Source organism: Eurosta solidaginis, chromosome 4 (assembly GCF_040869045.1).
Source record: "Eurosta solidaginis isolate ZX-2024a chromosome 4, ASM4086904v1, whole genome shotgun sequence".
Classification (NCBI taxonomy): Eukaryota; Metazoa; Arthropoda; class Insecta; order Diptera; family Tephritidae; genus Eurosta; species Eurosta solidaginis.
In genome coordinates, this window is record NC_090322.1 from 214,200,089 (window position 1) to 214,216,880 (window position 16,792).

Sequence of the window (16,792 nt, forward strand, 5' to 3'; positions counted from 1 at the left end):
ACAAAGGTTATAAATGAGTTATTAATTTTCTTAAGACGAGTTAATGGTTTGTTATCGAAGAGTTAATGCCTTATTATTGATAAAATATCGATTACTTAAATTAAAATAAGCGATATCTTACCAAAGAGCTATCGATATGTTATCAGCAATTTACCAGTATGTTATCTAAATTTTATCGATTTGCTATAGAAAAGTTATCGATTTTTTATGGTGGTATTACCAATTTGTGATCGCCGTGTTATCGATTTCATATCAAAAAGTTATAGATTCTTTTACTGATTGCTAACAATTTGTTATCGGCGTGCTATTGACGACACATCAGTTTCTTATGCAAAAGATGACTTAAAGATAAAAAGTCGATAACTTTACGATAATTTTAGCTTTCAATAATAAGTAGAAAATAAAACAACAGCTTGTTGGTATTGGCTCTTCTTGGAATTCTAGGGATTGATAGGCACCATAAAAAAAAACTTTATGCTTCAGAGCTTCCTCGACCCAATTTTCAGCCTCACCGACGCGAGGAGATCCTGTTACAATGCATCATACACATACATATTTAGCAGGCGAGGCTCTGGCGACCACAACTTAATAATGTAACTGGAGGGGGGGCGGGTTGGCCTAGAAGGTTTGATGTGGTCATATCAATCATTCCCGAGATGGTCGGGCTAGGACCTTAATAGTGCTTGTTACCGGAACGTACCGGATCTATATCCGGCAAAAGATAATCAACATCGATAACACTTTCCAAAACCAGCAGCAACAACATGAAGCCCTTCTTAAGAAGAAGAAGCCAAAAAGGCGAGTTCTTATTAACGTGTTTATACATCGAACTTTGCGAGTCACTGAAAGCTAGGGTTTTTTTTTAATCTTCGCGATCTAAAACTGCTCAGCTAAAGAGAAAAACTCATTAGCTAAATAAAATACATGTAAGATCTAATAAATACCTATGAATTGATTGAAAAAGGAAGATAAATTATTTTTTATTAACACGACCAGCTCGACGAACCCTAAATTAAGCATGCTTTACATACGTATTTAAAGTCACTAGCAAATATCTTTTCAAATTTCCTTTTCTACTACAAATATTTATTAGCTATTGGTATAACAAGTAAGGAAGGCTAAGTTCGGGTGTAACCGAACATTACATACTCAGCTGAGAGCTTTAGAGACAAAATAAGGGAAAATCGCCAAGTAGTAAAATGAACCTAGGGTAACCCTGGAATGTGTTTGTATGACATGGGTATCAAATGGAAAGTATTAAATAGTATTTTAAAGAGGAGTGGCCCATAGTTCTATAGGTTGACGCTTTTTCGAGAAATGGCCATAAAGGTGGACCAGGAGTGACTCTGGAATGTGTTTGTACGATATAGGTATCAAATGAAAGGTGTTAATTTGTATTTTAAAATGGAGTATCCCTAAGTTGTATATATGAAGGCGTTTTTCAGATATCGACCAAAATATGGACCAGGGTGACCCAGAACATCATCTGTCGGGTACCGCTAATTTATTTATATATGTAATACCACGAACAATATTCCTGCCATGATTCCAAGGGCTTTTGATTTCGCCCTGCAGAACTTTTTCATTTTCTTCTACTTAGTATGGTAGGCGTCACACCCATTTTACAAAGTGTTTTCTAAAGTTATATTTGCGTCAAAAAAACCAATCAAATCACCATTTTTCATCCCTTTTTTCGTATTTGGTATAGAATTATGGCATTTTTTTCATTTTTCGTAATTTTCGATATCGAAATAGTGGGCGTGGTCATAGTCGGATTTCAACCATTTTTTATACCAAGAAAAAGTGAGTTCATATAAGTACGTGAACTAAGTTTAGTAAAGATATATAAATTTTTGCCCAAAGTTAGCGTGTTAATGGCCGACTGTGTATAAAACTGGGCGTGGCTTCAACCGATTTCGCCCATTTTCACAGAAAACAGTTACCGTCATAGAATCTATGCCCCTACCAAATTTCACGAGGATTGGTAAATTCTTGTTCGACTTATGGCATTAAAAGTATTCTGGATAAATTAAATGGAAAAGGGCGGAGTCACGCCTATTTTGAAATTTTATTTATTGCACCATGTTATTACTGGAGATGAATGTTGACATAATTTACTTATATACTACTGTAAAGATATTCAACTTTTTGTCAAAATTTAACTTAAATTTTTTTTTTTTTAAGTAGGCGTGTTTGTCATCCGATTTTGTAAATTTTTATATAGCACACATATAGTTATAGGAGTAGCGTTCCCGCCAAATTCCATTATGATATCTTCAACGACTGCCAAATTACAGCTTGCAAAACTTTTAAATTACGTTTTTTTAAAAGTGGGCGGTGCCACGCTCATCGTCCAAAATTTTACTAATTTTCTATTCTGCGTCATCAGGTCAACCCACCTAACAAGTTTCATCGTTTTATCCGTCTTTGTTAATGAATTATCGCACTTTTTCGATTTTTCGAAATTTTCGATATCGAAAAAGTGGGCATGGTTATAGTCCGATTTCGTTCATTTTAAATAGCGATCTGAGATGAGTGCCCAGGAATCTACATATCAAATTTCCTTACGATACCTTAAAAGTTACTCAAGTTATCGTGTTTAAGGACAGACGGACGGATGGACGTTCATGGCTAAATGAATTTCTTTTTTCGCCCAGATCATTTTGATATATAGAAGGCTATATCTATCTCGATTAGTTTTTGCCTTTACGGGGTACCGTTATGCGGACAAAGTTAATATACTCTGTAAGCTCTGCTCAGCTGAGTATAAAAAGGGATTTTGGTTTTTGTTATTCACGCACACGCCTAACGAAAGTTTATTACACCCGTTGGCCTCATTTGTGTTTTCCTGTCGCTTTGATAGGATTACGATTTTGTTTGAGTGTTTCTAAATGGGGTTTAAGTATTATTGAATAACTAATGCATTTATGTATGTTAGAGTATTTATGTCAAAGTATTTATTCAATACTGGAGGGTTTTGACTTTGAAATTACTTGAGCATTATATTTAGTATCTTATTCTTTTTATGATGTATTAAGGCATAGATCCCCCATAACAAGAATTCTCTCGAAGTGGTTGATTGACTTAAGAATGACTAGTATGTTAGTATTCCTCTTTAAATGGACATTGAATATGCTACTTTTTTGCATGGTCGTAATATTTAATATTCAATTCGAATTGAAAAGTTTAATATTTTTCTATAATTGTTTGGGTCTTCCTAGAGTTATTTAATCAATAAATTGCTATTGTATTCTGTTATCTAAAATAAGTATTTTTTGACTCAAAACAAGCCCCTCGATGCCACGGAACACAAAATAGAGCAAGCCTTTTAGTGCTTCCTGGCATAATTGGTGCAACTGACGCTGGCGAACCTGTTTTGAAATGGATAGGGCACTAGCGCTCTTATTTGGTGCAGCTTCCCTTCTATCGCTTGCCGTTAATTTTTTTATTTTTTCGACAGGTCAAAAAGAACCAAACTGAACACTGGTGATAGCACAGCGCCAAAATCGGGTTGTATACAAACCAAAGTTGAAAAGGGAAATCGTTCCAAAGCTTTGAAACATTCAGCAAATAATTTTAAAATTTTTTCAAAGTTGAAATTACCATTAGTCGAACTTTCAACCTAACGGAGCTAAGCTGTAGAAAGTCTCAGAGTTGTTTTTTTTTAAGTTTTCATTGGAGTATGGTTTGACATGGCGAGTCACAAGCCCAGCGCGTGGATGCAAATATATGTATTACTTGCACGTTTATATGGCAAGCTGCTTGATCCAAGACAGACACCCGCTTTCAGCCGCACCTTGTGTGATAGCTCCTAAACCGAGTGTGTCGGAGTGGTCTAGCCAGGTTGTCGCCTTCTAACATTAGCTCACGACTAAACGGATGTTCAATGGCTTCCCAGAGGAAACTTGGCCGCAAGCGACCGGAAATAGTGAGCCGCTTGAGCCGCATGCAAAAGAATCGCTCTGGTCTTTCCTATCTGATTGGCGAACAGAAGCTTTCCGCACTTTCGTGGACTTCTGTACACGGCTCCACCCTCCTGTGAAAGCAGAGGTAGAGGGCTACCGCCACTCCTCTGGAAGGACTAGATGGAAAATTAAATTCCCTTGGTGTGACCTATTGGTGCCAGTTAACGATTTAAATGGTTAAGCGCCAATTAAGTAAGTAACACCACAAAGAACCAACATGACGCTGTCCACACGTTGCTTAAACTATCTGAGCTGGTGTAATATTTATGCGTAATATTTTCATGCATTAGTACACGGCATAGATAATTATATTGTGGCGAATGTTGACATCACTAGGCTGTTAGTAAATAATCACGCAACAACAAAAACATGAAGCAGCCACTCTTATATACAGGGTCGCCGAGAGAAAATCCGGGGCCGGGGGCAAAAAAAATACGGGCCCCCATACGAGAATGAAACAATTCTCAAAATCAAAATTACCATATTTTACATATTTATATGCAATTGTATATACACATGTATATTTAAGTGTATACATGCATACGTATTAGGCTGTGTCGATTTTTTAACCGATATCGCGCCATCGAGCTTTCGATAGGATTTGGGCTCAGGAAGAAAAAGTTCCACTTCGCATACCCAAAAAAATAATTTTCGAGCCTGCGGAAAAAAAATAGCGAAAGGGTCATTTTTTCGACGAAAACACTCCCCAAAACCCAAAAGATATCTGTTTTTTTTTTTTCAAAAGACTGTTATCGCCAACGTTTTTACATACATACATACATGTATATCGCTGTATAAGAATTTGCATTATGCCGAATATTTCTGCTGCAACAGAAAACGAATTCAACTTTATGCTACAAAGCCGACGCCAAAAACTAACAACACCTTATGCGGGGTGCAGACACGTTAAGAGATTTTTAAAATTTGTTGAAATTTAAAATAATTTCTATTACGAAAGGTGATTAAAGGTGTGATTTGTTTATTTTCTGTAAGCTAAAAGCTTGGATAGCATTTTGAGATTCCTGGGCCCCTCAAAGCCCGGTCCCGGGGTAAATGACCCCCCCGCCCTCTTGTCGGGCCTGCTTATATACATGTCCACGTTAAAGCTAGCAACACTTATGTAGAAGGCGACGAAGAGATATCTCACACACACACACATGTAGTCATCAGCCGAAGTAGTTACTAACACATACACACACATATGGCTACAAACTACAAATATACACGTATAAAGCTGGTAACCAAGCATGAGCTACAAGACTTCTAGAAGGTGAAACGTTACACCTTTGTAGAAATATGCGGACGAAGCAACGGAGAGTATAAAAGCAGCGCAAGCTGAGTAATCAGTAATCAGTTTGATTTAAACACGCTATCAGTTGCGAAGTGAAGTATAATTGTACTACTCCCAAAGCAGTCTAATAAAGACCATTTTGCAATACAGAATATTGGAGTGATTTATTCAACAGTTTAGCGACTCGAACGTTAGCAGAAGGTTTCAAATAAGCGGAATCCCCCAAAATTCGTTTCCGTATCAATTTCAGTATGAAATAAACATATAAAAAGTTATATTCATACATACATACATATGAATGTATGTGAGGTTGAGTATACCTCACATCTAGATTTTAAAGCAAATAACTTAAAAGTTGGCGATGCCGTGTTCTTAAATTCAATACTAAATCTGTTCCGTGTAAACGATTCACCAATAGGTATATTAATCAGTGTGAACAACTTCGGTAAAACCAAGATTTTGCCATACGAGGGTGAGGTATTCAATATTTCTAGTTTACTGTGTCTGATATAAATTGTTATATTTGTTTTGTGATTTTTATCCACGAGGCTTATCTTCCATAAGTGCTGTTGTGATTCTGCAGAAGGCACAGCCTATCCTCCGACTTTATGACGAAAGATATACATTCCTAGACATTTGGTATGGTGGGGATCCGCGCTCTATCCACCACCTCAGTCCGCGCGTTCGTGCCTTGCCTTGACAGGTTTGGAACGACTTCCTTAAGCAAGCACAAGCCTGTCAGCATTGTCGCACGCTATCAACTACACAACATTGTACCACTCCGTCGAATCAAAGACTGGAATGATTTTACGTTGTTTTTCTCGCATCATCTTCGGCATTAAAGTAATAAGCTTCTTTTTTACAGATTTCCAGCTTTCGGTAAACATCTGTCTGAAAGAATTGCTACGATCAATCAGCGCCATAGTCAGTGACTGCTTCACCTCTGTCCCTCTCGGGAACAGCCGGAGTGTTAGCGTTACCCCTGTTGTCTGGTTTCTGACTTACAGCTTTCGAAGCTGCTGCTAACTTGCTATTGGGATCCATGTGCTTTACAGCTATAGACCCACTTGTTTTGTCTATGCGGCTGGTCTGCCTCGTGGCCCAAGGACTGTGTCCTTTCTGCCTCTTGAAAGAAAGTTTGTCTCCCCAATGGCCCGTTCTAAGCGCTCACTCTATAGGTCTTTTGGATCGACCACTGCTCCTAAGCGTTGGACTATTCTTAGTGCTGCATAGTACTGCGAGAAATCTCTCTTACTTTCTCTACTCCGTACCCTTCTGCATTCCACTGTTTCCTTTGTATATTTCGATGATGGTGCTCGCTTTTGTATTCCTCGGCTTGCATTCTCCCTCTTTCCTCCTTAGATTCTACGTTGTTCATATGAGATATTGGTGATATTAAAATTATTTGAAACTTTCTTAACATACGACGAATAACACAAATTAGGGGACTTTGTAAACTTCATATCTATGAAAGTAACAGTAAACAGCTAACTTTGGAAGTCCTACTGAAAACCTTCAGCTGTGCATATAATGTTCGACTGACTTCATTACATCATTTGAATATGTAAAATTGTATAATCAGCAAGCTTTTGGTATCAATTTGTATACTAGCTCAGGATTTGGGGGGAGATGGTGATGAAAAAAAAAATATTATTTCAAATCAACACAAGTTTAACTTCATACCTCATTAATTCGGCATCATGTTAAGCATATCGAACACAATTGGTGTACGGAGATTACCAGTGTAAACGAATTTGGATTAAACCTACACACTCGTCGTAACGTCTATGTCTTCTTAATTCAATCTTGATTTGAGATTCTCGGGGTTATTTTCGGCTACTATAATTGTTGTCCTTAAGACTACCTTCCCGACTTCCTTATATCTACAACTTTTCTTAATACGAAGTGCTTATTTTAGCCAACCCCCCGAATCAAATACGGTGTTGGTGTATTTGGTTCGTCCTTCATCTTTTTGCCCACAGCTAATACCATGACGGGAAACCTGTAGTTACAGCGCTATCCCTCTTTGACTTAGCAACCACTTTATCCACCCATTTTTTTAATACTAGAACTATTCCGTCGCTTTCTGGCTTGTAGGTTTTCAGGTAGTTACCTGCTCCACCTGTATCTTCTAGCTTTGGATTTACGAGTATTAATGATGCGTCATTTCTGCCTCTTAAAAGTAAACTAATAATCTTATACAGCATTGATAATATCTAGCGACAAAGTTCTTGTCCGTGAACTGCCATGCTCAGCACTCGCTGTCCTTGTGCCGGACACGGTTTGAAAGCAATGAAGAATTCTAAATGCCTATCGATCTGCGACACAGTTGTTTTAACTTCTATGCTTGTTATTTGTTATTTTCTTCTCTGTTCAAACGCATCAACCGCTTCCTCACCGTCTCATTGACTTTTTGCTACCTTAGCTTCCTAACTCTAATTAATCGTAAAGTTTTGAGTGATTTATATTAGTCGTACGATTATCTTTCTGGTCTAATATTAAATGTAGGAAAGAAAAGCCCTACGCTTCCTCGGCGCCCCTTTTTGTTCTGGGCTAGACCTGGATGCAAGCAAATAGGCCAGTCAGCTACATACATAAATACCCTTTAGCTATCGACTTCGGCTAAGCGCTAAGACTAACGACAATGTGCTTGTCTTAGCAATATTTGAAATGTATTTAATAAAAGCTTTTTAAAACTACAAATTTGCGAAACTTTGCTTATCAGATCATCATTTGTGGGTTTTCTTAACATTTTCGTATGTAAGAAATAGCCAATGGTCTGATGAATCCAGCCATGTCTGCAGATATGTATATTAGGGCGGGTCGATTTAAAAATCGCTTATTGCTCTGTGAAAATCGTATTCTAGGGATCAAAATAAGAAATTTTGACGAAAGAACCATACCTCTAAAACGAATTCTGATGTCCCCCCCTTTGGGTCGAACTTTTGGGTAGGGGAAATTTCAATTCTACCTGCTGTGTCTTGTGGTGGCTTAAAAAAACAACACAAGCAATTTTGCGATCTGCAGTTGTGTCACAGTGATACCTTCATTTTTTAAAACGGTTGAATAAAAAACCCACACAGCTATGTTTACGACATGCAAATGCATCACAGTAATGCATTGGTTTTAAAAGGGGGTTGTAAAAACGCTAATTTCTAATAATTTTTTTAAATTTCTTTTCTATTACTAAGTTAAATTCATTTTTTTACATATGTTCTGACTAAATAAATTTCTAAAGAGAAAAATAAACTCCAAAACGAAAAAACATAGGCATTTCAAAGTGGGATTTTTCAAAATTTGCCCCTACGACCCAAAGAGGGGGGGGGGGGGGGGGGACATCAGAATTCGTTTTAGAGGTATGGTTCCTTCGGCAAAGTTTCTTATTTTGATCCCTAGAATATGATTTTCACAGAGCAATGGGTGATTTTTTTGCCTCCCCACAAATCGACCCGACCTAATGTATATCCTCTACTTCTTCCTCAGTTATGTATATTAATGATGTCCTTTGTAAATTCACCAAATAATTAAGCAAGTAATTAACAAAATTAACGCAAAGCTTCTTCACTATCTATGAAAGTTTGTTCTAACCCTTTCGTGCGACAACTGCCTTTGAAATAATTGCATAAAGTCTTTGACTTCCATTAGCATTACTGGGATTGTGTCCTACCCAACATTGAATACAATTTCATATTAATTATTTTCTATTATTATAACTTTATATGTTTATTGTTATTAATGTTAAGCTTGAGTGTGGTGAGAGCTTTCTTTGTTTGTCATTGCTAAGAGAGAGCTTCATTAGAACACGGGAGCTGCAAAGAGTACCAATGTCAATGTTAAGACGTTTGTTTTTCTTTTGTAGATATGTAAATATCAAAAAACAACTTTAGAATGATAAGGGAAATGTTAGTATAGTGGAGGCTTGAGATTAAATTTAATCAATAACCCTGCAGGGAAATTGCTATATTCCCCATGGGGATGCATACAAAAAGTCTCCTATTCATCGTATGTGCTATGTTTCAATCAAATTTTATATTGAAAATCATAAAAAACACCAAAAGCTTAAAAGTTTACAATCAATACGACACTCTTGTGACTTTTCAATGTGAATTTTTAACACGATTATATTAGCTTCACTTGTATGTATGCTTGTTTGTCACTCTCTAGATCCATCTAGCGAACCCCAGCGGCTTAGGGAGCTTGGAATATATCCGGCAAAGGACCATCAACATCGATAATACTCCCCAGGGCCTTCGAGGAGTGTCCTTTTCGCTACTACATCAAGAACAACAACCCATCTAGCGGCAATTAATGAAGACTCGCGTCAGTGGTTAAAAAACTTGCTACAAAACGAGTTGCGCTTAATAGCGGAGACATGAGCCTCTGTGCTACGGCGTGTTTTTTAGTTTTTTAAACTATATTTATATATGTGAAAATTCAGTATTACCTGTGCTTCTTGCAGTAAAATAAGAAAGAGTTGCATGGATTTTCATAACACAAGAGCCACTCTGAAGAGGGTCTCGGCTAAGTAGTTCGAACTAGAGATGTTACGGAAGTGGATTTATCGAAACAGGTATGCGTATGAGAAATCAGAGGTCGAAAGAGGATCTAGTGACAAAAGCCAAAACTTTGATGAACTTTCCTATGTAAGATCATATTCAGACATTCACAAATTTACTTAAATTCACTCCACGCCAAATAATACACCCGTCTCCAATGTCAAATACTATTGTACTAACTTTATCACACTTTTTACATTGAACACTTGTTAAATGACCTATTGTTGTTCAAACATATTGTCGTTTGGAGCCTTTAACTGTCACGGTCTGATTCTTTACATTATTTACTGGCCTGCATTAATTCATTTAAGTTTATTTCCAGCAGCGCTCGGTAGCTACAAAAGCACTTAAACTGTTGCTGTTTTGCTATACAACAAGTACATACCTACATATAAACATATTTTCTCCCTTACTTATTCTACGAAGTACATACATATAAACATACGTAAGCAAACGTTGTGCTGTTCATTTTACTACTTAATACAATCCTTTTATTTGTTTTGACTTCTTTATATCTTTATTGTTTGTGGCATGGCTAGTGTCATAGATAATAGGAAGAATAAATACTACATTATTGTATAATAGCGAGCAGAAAAATAGCAGTGGCAATCAAATCAAGTCAAGTATATTTTTTTCGGTATTGAAGAAAAAAATTCCATGAAGTTTGAAACCAGAGCTATGTAAACCAAACTAAAAAGTTTTTTTTTTTTTGAAATTTGAGAAAATTTTACGAAAATTTCAAACCTGCTGTTTGGAGTTCTCTGCGTTTTTTGAGTATTTGCAGTATATAACTCATAACAAAATCAATTTAAGCCTAGCAACGTACAAGATATAAAATTAAAAAAATAACAAGTAAGGAAGGCTAAGTTCGGGTGTAACCGAACATAACATACTCAGTTGAGAGCTATGGAGACAAAATAAGGAAAATCAATCTGGGGTAACCCTGGAATGTGGTTGTATAACATGTGTATCAAATGAAAGGTATTAAAGAGTATTTTAAGAGAGAGTAGGCCATAGTTCTATGGATGAACGCCATTTAGGGATATCGCCATAAAGGTAGACCAGGGCTGACTCTAGAATTTGTTTGTACGATATGGGTATCAAATGAAAGGTGTTACTGAGCATTTTAAGAGGGAGTGGGCCTTAGGTCTATCGGTGGACGCCTTTTCGAGATGTCCCCATTAAGGTGGACCAGGGGTGATTCTATAATGTGTTTGTACGATATGGGTATCAAATGAAAGCTGTTAATGAGTATTTTGAAAAGGAGTGATCCTTAGTTCCATAGGGGGTGTTCCACCAGGGGTGTCTGTACGATATGTGCATCAAACGAAAGGTGTTACTGAGCATTTTAAGAGGGAGTGGGCCTTAGGTCTATAGGTGGACGCCCTTTCGAGATATCGCCATTAGGGTGGGCCAGGGGTGACTCTAGAATGTTTGTACGATATGGGTATCAAACGAAAGGTGTTACTGAGCATTTTAAGAGGGAGTGGGCATTAAGTCTATAGGTGGACGCCTTTTCGAGATATCGCCATTAGGGTGGGCCAGGGGTGACTCTAGAATGTGTTTGTACGATATGGGTATCAAATGAAAGGTGGTAATGAGTATTTTAAAAGGGAGTAATCCTTAGTTCTATAGGTGGACGCCTTTTCGAGATATCGCCATAAAGCTGGACCAAGGGTGACTCTAGAATGTTTGTACGGTATGGGTATCAAACGAAAGGTGTTACTGAGCATTTTAAGAGGGAGTGGGCATTAGGTCTATAGGTGGACGCCTTTTCGAGATATCGCCATTAGGGTGGGCCAGGGTGACTCTAGAATGTGTTTGTACGATATGGGTATCAAATGAAAGGTGGTAATGAGTATTTTAAAAGGGAGTAATCCTTAGTTCTATAGGTGGACGCCTTTTCGAGATATCGCCATTAGGGTGGGCCAGGTGTGACTCTAGAATGTTTGTACGATATAGGTATCAAACGAAAGGTGTTACTGAGCATTTTAAGAGGGAGTGGGCATTAGGTCTATAGGTGGACGCCTTTTCGAGATATCGCCATTAGGGTGGGACAGGGGTGACTCTAGAATGTTTGTACGATATGGGTATCAAACGAAAGGTGTTACTGAGCATTTTAAGAGGGAGTGGACATTAGGTCTATAGGTGGACGCCTTTTCGAGATATTGCCATTAGGGTGGGCCAGGGGTGACTCTAGAATGTTTGTACGATATGGGTATCAAACGAAAGGTGTTACTGAGCATTTTAAGAGGGAGTGGACATTAGGTCTATAGGTGGACGCCTTTTCGAGATATCGCCATTAGGGTGGGCCAGGGTGACTCTAGAATGTGTTTGTACGATATGGGTATCAAATGAAAGGTGGTAATGAGTATTTTAAAAGGGAGTAATCCTTAGTTCTATAGGTGGACGCCTTTTCGAAATATCGCCATTAGGGTGGGCCAGGTGTGACTCTAGAATGTTTGTACGATATGGGTATCAAACGAAAGTTGTTACTGAGCATTTTAAGAGGGAGTGGGCATTAGGTCTATAGGTGGACGCCTTTTCGAGATATCGCCATTAGGGTGGGCCAGGGGTGACTCTAGAATGTTTGTACGATATGGGTATCAAACGAAAGGTGTTACTGAGCATTTTAAGAGGGAGTGGACACTAGGTCTATAGGTGGACGCCTTTTCGAGATATCGCCATTAGGGTGGGCCAGGGGTGACTCTAGAATGTTTGTACGATATGGGTATCAAACGAAAGGTGTTACTGAGCATTTTAAGAGGGAGGGGGCATTAGGTCTATAGGTGGACGCCTTTTCGAGATATCGCCATTAGGGTGGGACAGGGGTGACTCTGGTATGTTTTTGTACGATATGGATATCAAATTAAAGGTATTAATGAGGGTTTTAAAAGCGAGTGGCCCTTAGATGTATATGTGAAGGCGTTCTGGCGATATCGACCAAAATGTGGACCAGGTGATCCAGAAAATCATCTGTCGGGTACTGCTAATTTATTTATATATGCAATACCACTAACAGTATTCCTGCCAAGATTCCAAGGGCTGTTGATTTCGCCTTGTAGAACTTTTTCATTTTCTTCTACTTAATATGGTAGGTGTCACACCCATTTTACAAAGGTTTTTCCAAAGTTATATTTTGCGTCAATAAACCAATCCAGTTACCATGTTTCATCCCTTTTTTCGTGTTTGGTATAGAATTATGGCATTTTTTTCATTTTTCATAATTTTCGATATCGATAAAGTGGGCGTGGTTATGGTCAGATTTCGCCCATTTTTTATACCAAGAAAAAGTGAGCTCAGGTAAGTACGTGGGATAAGTTTAGTAAAGATATATCGGATTTTGCTCAAGTTATTGTGTTAATGGCCGAGCGGAAGGACAGACGGTGGGCTGTGTAAAAAACTGGGCGTGGCTTCCACCGATTTCGCCCATTTTCACAGAGAACAGTTACCGTCATAGAATCTATGCTCCTACCAAATTTGAGAAGGATTGGTAAATTTTTGTTCGACTTATGGCAATAAAAGTATTCTAGACAAACTAAATGAAAATGGGCGGAGCCACGCCCATTTTGAAATTTTCTTTTATTTTTGTATTTTGTTGCATCATATCATTACTGGAGTTGAATTTTGACTTAATTTACTTATATACAGTAAAGATATTAAATTTTTTGTTAAAATTTGAATTTTAAAAAATTTTTTTTTAAAAAGTGGGCGTGTTCTTCATCCAATTTTGCTAATTTTTATTTAGCACATATAGAGTAATAGTAGTAACGTTCCTGCCAAATTTCATCATGATATATTCAACGACTGCCAAATTACAGCTTGCAAAACTTTTAAATTACCTTCTTGTAAAAGTGGGCGGTGCCACGCCCATTGTCCAAAAACTTACTAGTTTTCTATTCTGCGTCATAAGTTCAACCCATCTACCAAGTTTCGTCGCTTTATCTGTCTTTTGTAATGAGTTATCGCACTTTTTCGGTTTTTCGAAATTTTCGATATCGAAAAAGTGGGCGTGGTTATCGTCCGATATCGTTCATTTTAAATAGCGATCTGAGATGAGTGCTCAGGAACCTACATACCAAATTTCATCAAGATACCTCAAAATTTACTCAAGTTATCGTGTTGACGGACGGACGGACGGACGGACATGGCTCAATGAAATTTTTTTTCGATCCTGATTATTTTGATATATGGAAGTCTATATCTATCTCGATTCCTTTATATATGTACAACCAACCGTTATCCAATCAAACTTAATATACTCTGTGAGCTCTGCTCAACTGAGTATAAAAATTATTGGCGCGATTTACCCCCAAAGATACATATATTAATGCCGCTTTCAGTAGCATCACCACCCCACATTCATATAGTTATCACTACATACGGGTCCGCTGTTACACCAATCACCATGCCCGATTGCAACATCGATCACCAAGCGAATGGAAATGACAAACAAAATGAAAATAATAAAGCTGGTGCGCAAACTCCTCAAACTGCTTATAATGACTAAGTATTATAAACAGAGGCGCTATCTACGATAATGGAAGTCTTACTGAAATCACTTTCCGTGAACCAGGAACAGGTGACAGCCATAAATCAGTTGATTTTTACTTCTTTACTATGATTGGACACTGCCAATTCCGGCGTAGTATGATTTTGACACCAGTCCATCGATTTACAAAAACAAAACACTTATAAATTTTATTTATGTTTGTATATATGCCCCCATGCTGCCATTTTGTTTGGTTCCAGCGTGGGTTACCCTTTGATGTATACGGATATGGAGTGTGAGAGAACCTAGGTCCTTCCTCCTCTCAGACACAGGGGCGCCCGCCGCCCACATACCTACTGGGCTAGGTTTTCATATACCAGCAGTTGCTTGGGAATCGGTCAACCGCTTCGTCATCGCAGTCACCGCCAGTCACACTATCGTTCCCTTTTGGCAGACTTAAGAACTCAATCCAGTAATTTATGAAACTTGCAAAATCAGCTTTTTGCTGATTGTTAATAAAATATTGGAAATAGATGAACTTCACCATTTTCCTGGGTTAGCTTCAAAATACGCTCGTTTACCAGTGAAAGTTGCATTTCGGGGCTTGGAGTCTTCTCTTTTTACAAATTTGGAAAACAAATTTTTTTTGCCGCATACAATCAGCAGCTCCAGTAAGTTTTACAAATATCTAATACAATGATAGCTTATTTACTTTCAAATCCAACTGGAAAAAGCTGAACAGCATTATCCATTTCGACTCCCAATCCCGGGAGAAAAGGCTTTGAAGAGATTTACAGGGTATAATCGAAACAGCTGTCGCCTTGTCCGTCCTGATATCACGTTGTTTAATTTTTTCCCAAATTATTAAATAAATTATCCATTTCCTACAAAAATTTTAATTAAATTTTTATTTTAAATTGTTAAACCCAATTTACTTTAAAAGTAAGTGTTTACAAATACAATTTTTTGGATTTTCCAAAAATTAAAACAAAGATCTTTGAATCGATAAAAAAGCTTAAATTAATATTTTTGATTGTCTTCAAGAAACAAAGAGTTTTTGTTTCGGCATACCCAAACAATAGGAAGTTGTATTCTTTCAAGTTCTTATGTATTTGGCGACAAATTTATGCCTATATGATTGTGGTCGATGCGTTCTACGTTATTGTTTCGTGAAAACTGACGACGCCTGGGAGCATGAAGTGAGATAAAGTTGTCTTCCACAAGTCCCTTCAACTACAGTGGAGGCCGACCCCTTTACCTGATTCCAAAGGCGGGGGCCATAGGTATACTTTCTAGGCAGGAGCAATTGCTTAGCATGAGCTAACGGCATTCTTCTTGTATGTGCGTAAAACTCAAATCAATGGCAACACGACAAAACCATAAATATTACGGAGAACGTTTCTCTCGAGCACCTCAAGAGCCATCTCATATTTTTTCGATACCGTGCATGATTCCCAGTTATACATCAAGACAGGTATGATAAGGAACTTAGAGAGCGTGCGTTTTCTTCGCCTAGAGACGACTTTACTTTTTAATTGCCGACTCACTTCAAAGTGTCAGTTGTAGGCAAGTGGAGAGGAATTATCTGTTTAACTGCAAGGCTGGCATTGTTTTTGCTGTTAATGCTGACAATTCCAAGATATTTTGAAAGTTGGCTTACGGCTGAAAGCTTCCGGTTTTTATCTTGTAATATGGAGAAATTACAAACGTTGACTCTACGACTGACTGACTTTACAAAGTACAACAGAAGACTGGCATCCTGTATTGAAGACCCTACTGACCCCTGCAAAGTATGTTGCAGTATTTGTTTCGAGGCTGGGGTGTGCAGGCTTTGTCAGTAAATTTTAAAGTATGCTACTTATATTCGTCGATGCCTTAGCAAAATCTATTATCGACAAATTACAAATCTGTAAATCGGGGGGCATTTAAATTTTAAAGGAGAATAAAAAAACGTATTAAACATATTATTTCCATGACATCACGATCAAAAATTTTAGGTTATTTTTAGACCTGACAAAGTTTATTGATGAGGTTAAGCGTTTTATACTACTTTTGAAACCACTAAATAGTTTTAAGCAATGTCTAAGATGTCTTGGTTTTAATTTTAGTCCAGATAATAGAAAACTATAACTTTCGATGAAAAATTTTAATATTAAAACCATAAGGTTTTACTCTTAGCGTGTTTATAAACTTTTCTGGTCTATATTATATGCTCTGAGAGAATAAACCCAATTGTATATATGTTTGGGTTTAAAATTTAGCCCAGAAATTTGAAAAATGTACATTTTCTGGACGAAACTTTAAATCAAAATGTTTTAATGCAAAGCCAATGATATGAGCTTGTTTCGTTTTAAACTTTGCAAAGTCTGCATATAAAGCCAAAAAATTAATGTAGACCAAAAAGTCTAAGAAATAAACCAAACTTTTCAACCGTGAAGTTAAAGTAATCTTTTTTCTAAATATGGTAGCACATAGACTGGGCGAATCC

General features: G+C 37.5%; 1 protein-coding gene across 2 annotated transcripts in view; it reads right to left on the reverse strand.

The window, feature by feature from the left end:
* Rab27 (RAS oncogene family member Rab27) overlaps positions 1 to 16,792 on the reverse strand; it is a 60,326-nt gene that overhangs the window by 23,040 nt on the left and 20,494 nt on the right. The window contains exon 1 of one of the 2 annotated variants that reach the window (XM_067784735.1): positions 9,701 to 9,729. The exons of the other annotated variant lie outside the window; for it this stretch is intronic. The gene's annotated coding sequence lies outside the window, so the exon portion shown is untranslated. Of the gene's footprint in view, positions 1 to 9,700; positions 9,730 to 16,792 lie in introns of those variants that run through there. 2 annotated transcript variants of the gene reach the window in all.